This window comes from Anarrhichthys ocellatus, unplaced genomic scaffold (genome assembly GCF_004355925.1).
Source record: "Anarrhichthys ocellatus isolate YVR2014 unplaced genomic scaffold, GSC_Weel_1.0 scaffold7, whole genome shotgun sequence".
NCBI lineage: Eukaryota > Metazoa > Chordata > Actinopteri > Perciformes > Anarhichadidae > Anarrhichthys > Anarrhichthys ocellatus.
Window position 1 is genome coordinate 12,795,013 of NW_022280037.1, and position 6,679 is coordinate 12,801,691.

Consider the following 6,679-nt stretch of genomic DNA (forward strand, 5'->3'; position numbering starts at 1 on the left):
CACACACACACACACACACACACACACACACACACACACACACACACTAATAAGTGTGTTCATGACACTGTAACACACACACACACACCCTTCTGCAGGCTTGTTAATGTGAACACGACACATGTGTTTCACATCCTGTCTGCCATCCAACCTGCGTTCTCAGTGGGGTTTGTTTTTTGGGGATTTTGTGACACCGGCATGAAAGCGCCACACAAACAAGGAAGACATGACGCAACACAAAACCAATCAGCAGAAGAAGATAAGTGAATCAAAAGAGAGGGAAACACGCGAGGAAGGAGCAGAACATAAGACAGCAGGATGCTATGTACTCATGTAGCTGACTGTCCAATTATTGATTACAATTTTTACAAGGTTCATATATTATTAACATTAATATTTACTTATTTATTAATTCTTCTTTTTTATTCTTATTTCCATTACTAGCCCGCAAGCAGGTTTAGTTTTTGTTTTGTTTAATTTGTATCAAACTCTCAGATTCTTTGGTTTATTTTCTTATGCTTTGATGAAATATTTTCTGATTTAAATAAACTTTTCTTACGTTAAACTTTAGATTTCTTCAGTCAAAATTCTTTATAAACTCTGACGCGTCAAACTGCTTAAAGAGACAGTTCGCCCCAAAATAAAAATCCACATTTTGGATCGTACCTGGAGAGTTAAGTAACATGAAACTGCTAATAACAAGGTCTGTGGATGATCTTGATTAACCGGGTCATGATTTCGGGAAACAGAGTTTCTCAAATATATTTTCTGTGTTTTGAGCCCCACAAGCTGTATACTGGAAATACAAACGCTGTGTGAGAATAGCCTGGATTTATAAATGACGCTACAGGTTAGAGATAAAATATGTGTTTTACGACTTTGAGGTGTACTGTCCCTTTAAATAGTAACTTAACGTGATGCTGTTGGGCTCCGTTGCATCTGTAACCACACCTACCAGTGATGTCACGGTGTCCTGGAGTACACATGTACATCACTGCAGCAAAGTGAGGAGTTAGCACCAGAGGTCAGAGAAGAACTTAAAAGATACTCATTTAAGATATTTTCTTTAACAGAAAAAAGTCTTTATGACGCATGTTAAATCATCAAAACTATTAGATGAAACAATAACATGTAAATCTAAATAAATACCAGAAAGCAAAAAACAAAAAAATATGTAATTAAATTGCTTTAAAATGATACAACACGTACCAAAATGATACAATGAAACATGGAAGGAAACGAAAGACGCTACAAGAGAAGACACAGTGGTTAACGTTCATCTGTCTCAGGCGCCATTCAAATGAAACGAAACCATGAAAGTACAATAACAATGTGAGCAGGTAATCACACATCTACACCTTTAAACAATCTCCACTCTTTGTCTCCACGGACACACGTTCACCTCCTTAAACCTGCGCGTGTTGCTGCGAATGTTAGCAGGTTGTGTTTCTGTTATTTTGTCCACCTGATGGTAAAAAAAAAAAACACCATGAACGAGAGGAGGCGTATAGCTACTGAACAACAGCATTTAGCTAAACCACAAATTATGAAAAAAGGATGGAAAGAGGGATGAAAGGGATAAAAGAAAAGGAGAGAGAGGAAGTGGAGAGGAAACGACAAAATAAAAGCGTCTTGAGAGAGAAAGAGAGAAGAAAAGAGAAAATCCCCTGTCTTCTCTGTGACAGTAAAACCATTAATCCACATGCTCACAACCTTATAATGAAATTATTCTACAGAATCCGCTTTCACTCTCTGTGTGTGTGTGTGTGTGTGTGTGTGTGCAGATTAATTTGGCGGGGGGTGAGAGGATTCGTTCTATCCTGCGTCTGGAGAGAAGGGAAGGTTTTACATCTCAACCCTCCCTGTTCAGCACAGCGAAACACCAAAGACGACACACACACACACAGTCTCTCTCTACTTGGAGGAATGAGTAAATGTGTGAAGACACATCAATAAATATGCAATTACACACACGGCGGTGTGCACACGCACTTGCAGTCAGAAACAAACACACACACACTCACTCACACACACACAGAGAGAACAAAGCGGCAGAAGGACGGAGATATAATCTGATCGTCTTTTCATTGTTGCCGTTTGTTCAATTGTCACTTTGTCTTTCTAGTGATCCTCCATTTCCTCTGATCTCACACACAGAATACAAACACAAGTATTCAGTTACACTTCATCTGTGTTCCATCTCGCTCGTGTGAATCCACGTTAGACCAAATCTGAAAACACCGCTCACATATTGAGACGATATACATGTCCCTGTACAGAAATCCATAATAAATCAGGCCGTTCTCATCCGGCATTCGTAGCTATGCCGACATAGAAACAATGTACTGTTATCTGTATATTCGCAGATTAACATTTTGTATGTAATCATGAACGACGACGTATGAAAACCAAAAAAACACACAAACTAAAACACCTCTCTGAACCAGCAAACGGCTGTTTGTTCCTCATGTGAAACGTTGATTTATTTGAACTCAAGACCTTTTCCCAAACCTAACTAAGTTCTTTCCTGTGAAGACGGTTTAGTTTTAAAAGACTGTATTTATGTCACGAGTGGATATTGACACGAGTTGCCCGACTCTCGTAGGAAAACGCACGAAAAATGAGGAGAAAGGTTCTTATAAGATGTCATAGGATTTATGTCTCGTGAGTGTCGGCTGGTTGTTCCGTCCTCTGCTGCTCTCTGTGATCACGTTTAGACTCGCTTAGACTCCTTTAGACGGTGGGACTAATTCAGGGGATTAGACGGCAAACCTTTGGATGTTTAAAGCTGCATTCATTATTGTTCTTTTATTACATTTTTGTGGCCATTTGGGGGCCGCAGAATAGTCTGGACCACAATATTTGATATATTATCAGGTCATAAAACAACGTGTCTCCTACAAAATCACGTTCCCATCGAACTAAAATGCATTCTCAATTCCATTTCAAGGAAAACGTGTTTTCTTCTGGATTACGGTCGCAGACTGAAACAGAATTTGAAACTGAAGTTTTTGTGTCTATCTGATGAATGTTATGCAGTTTTTACTTCTCCACCAACTCCTGAGAGAAAGATCAGCCTCTTTAGCTGCTAAATGTTTCACTCTCTTCACAAAACAGCTGCTGGAAACAAGAGACTGAACCAAAACAACAAGCTTTAAATGATGTGTTCTGTGTCTTTTTGAGTTTCTTACTGTTTTAGGAGTTTGGAGAATTATTTATATTATGTCACATAACATAAGTTAATAATTGTTTGACATTATTTTATTATTGACACCTGATTACTTCACTCTCTCTGACCTCCTTTATTCTTCCTCTCTTCCTCTCTTTGGCCCTGAGCCTGTTGAAATTCAGTCCATCTCTCAAGGTTGCTCGCACGCTCTCGCTCTCTCTCTCTCTCTCTCTCTCTCTCTCTCTCTCTCTCCAGCATCACGTCAGTGAGGGAGGGGGTCAAAGTTCACAGCAATCCGCCTGCCTCGGCATTCCTCCCACCGGACCGCTTGATTGACAGCAATCAGGACTAACCTCCCCCCCTCTCTCTCCCCCCCTCCTCCTCCACCTGTCAAGACAAAGTGGCTGCTGATGTGTGTGTGTGTGGACCACTTCCTCTGTCATTTTTAATTATCCAAATGATATTCAGCTTCAGCAGAACCCCCCCTACCCACACACACGCTCAAAAAACAACCTCCCATAATCCCCCAGTCCACCCTCCCAACAGATGCTGTCAGGAGAGCACCGTCGCGCCGCCATTAGCATAAGAGCGTGTTTGTTTAAAGAGGCCGTCCCGCCTATAAAATCAAACAATTAGAGATGCAGACAAGCCTCGGCCTATTGACTGCATAAATAATAAGACCCTGAACTCCTCTTTTTTCTCTTTCTTCATCTTTTCACCTTCGTTTTTTTCTTTTCTTCGCTCTCTGGACGTTTCATTTATTGGTTCAGACCTCTTCCCTCTCTCTCTCTTTCTCTCTCTGCAGTTATTCCCTCAGCTAATGAACCTGCCGGACCTCACAGGAAGTGAGGAGAGGGGGGTTGTGGGTAATCAGCAATGCGAGGCTCGACACTCACCGCCGTGACCTTTAGTCTCGCCGCCGCCGGGTCACGCCGGGCCTCTGGAGTCATCTGCGCATGCAGGCTGGTTGAAAACCCCGCTTGAAACCCACGGTGTGTGTGTGTGTGTGTGTGGTAATGTGTTCGCTTTTGAATATGCAGGTCTTAAAAATTCATCTCAAGGCCTGCAGTTCAACACTCAGAGGGGGAAATACATCTGAAATACTGCGTCTGCGTGTGTTTTGTGTAGTAATTTCACAGCAATAAATAATCAGAATCAGACTTCACTCAACATATTTAATGCGTGCTTTGATACATTCATTAAAATATAAATTATTTAATTGAAGAGTGAACAAGCGCTCCTTCAGTGAAATTCATACGTTCAGGAACAACACGCTGACTAAATAAAAATAATTTCCATTTGTGTTTCATATCTGGATAAAATCACGATAAGATTTACTTTCATTTACACTTTGCCACATTTATTTTCTTCTGCTGACCGAAACACAAATGTTTGTTTTGTGGGCTTCGTGTCCAGTCCAGCAGGTGGTAATGATGAACTTGTGCTCTTTAGCGGTTTAGTTACATCTATTCATCCGTACAGATCAACGTCATCTCATGACTTTTAAGGACATTCTGCATTTTAAGATTTTCATGCGTCATTTCACACCACTGATTAACGTTGTGAAACGGCTTTTTATGTGTCATTAAAGAATAAACATGTTTAATAAACACTAATAAACACTTAAGTAGGTCTAGAAAAAACAGCATGGAAGGGCTCTAAAGAAGTAACATATGCACGTAAACAACCTAACATAAGTACGAAAAACACATTAGAAAAGGTCACTCGCGTAACTTTAAAGTCACCAACATGTTTGGTTTCACGGACACTGATCTCCTGGGTTTAAGTCCTGTTTTTCCTAAACTTAACTAATTGGTCTTGCCTAAATCTCACTCTCGTTTTGTAATGTCGTCCCAAAGAAATGTCGTTCCAAGCAACAGGAAATAAATGGACCATTCTCGTCCCTGCATTTCGTGCCTATGTTAAGAACTGCCATGAGACTGTGTTGGACACAATATAAATGGTGAATCATGACTTCCTTATTATTTAATGTAATATTTTGTGTCTTTTTCTTTTTTTAAATGTTTAAAAGAAAGAGCTATTATAATTATAATATAAGACAGAACAAAGACTGCTGAATTGCAGGTGTCTGAGCTTCCTTGTATGCATCAGCAGAATGACCTTTAACGGTCCCTGCTTGTAACAACACAATAAAGACGAGTAAAGTCTTTACCGCTGGCTTTTATAGGCATGAACTGAAAGCAACACAAACTAAAGTAGATCAGCTGAGACATCTTTAAAACCAGGTGTCTTTCAGTGACTTCCTGCTTCTCCTCACCTCTTTCCACTTCCTCTCCAGTAATAATCCCCCCTTCACATCTCCACGTCAAATTCTTTACCTACGGTGACACTCATTGGTTGACAGCTTGATTGACGGGCTGACAGGAAGTGGTGTCGTGTCTGCTGTCGTCTTTAATTTCCCCCTCATCGCCGTGACAGTGCGCGGGGCGCCTCACATCTGTCTGTGAGGCAGTCGGTTAACAGCTGCAGGTGAAGGACTCAAACGCTCCGCTCGTATCAAACTGGACAGTTTGCTTTTGCTTTTTTCTTGAAATTCATGTTTTTTATTCAACATGTAACCTTTAAACTGGGACTGATTTGATTCAAAGAACACAGCTGACACTTTTGGATTTAAAGCAGCTGAGAGCAGTTTTAAAGCAAATCAGAAAATATCTTCACAATTCAAGTATTTTTCTTCATATTCTTTTGCGTCTAAATCTTTGATCAAAGCGAAGAGAGACGGAGAATAACAAGCAAAAATGTCTCGACGCTGGAATCTATGGAGAGCCATCAGGATGAAAAACAAAGTATTTGTAGTCTCTGAAATAATTCAGATAAATTGTGAAACTTAAAGCAAAACCATGCTGATAAAATACTGTCAAGTCCACGTTCCCTCAGCTCTGATCACAACATGTTATTTTAATAAATCCTTTATCGGACTGCAAGGCTGGTTTGTTATTTCTTACACCTGCAGTTTTAGAAATATGATTATAGATGTGAAGCTTAATCGAAATATCTTTTTGAATGAACATGTACAGTACTGCGTGCATGTGTGGTCAAATAGGTGTGTGTGTGTGTGTGTGTGTGTGTGTGTGTGATCCATAACCTTCGTGTCATGAGTGAGTAATGCTGTAATGTGTGTGTGTGTGTGTGTGTGTGTGATCCATAACCTTCGTGTCATGAGTGAGTAATGCTGTAATGTGTGTGTGTGTGTGTGTGTGTGTGTGTGTGTGTGTCTGTGTTACGGATGAGAGCCTCTGAACAACAGTGGAGATACTTTCCATAAACCATCTATTAAAGCAGGGTGGGGCCCGTCAGCTGCCATCACTCTGACTCTGTGTGTGTGTGTGTGTGTGTGTGTGTGTGTGTGTGTTCAGTAGGGCGGGGGGTCGTCACTCGATTCCGTTAAACCCAGTGACATGTAATGTGGACGTTTCTCTGGTCAAACAATATCTGCATTTGATCCATTTCTAGAGACAAATAAATCTGTATGATTTTGCTGACAGCCAA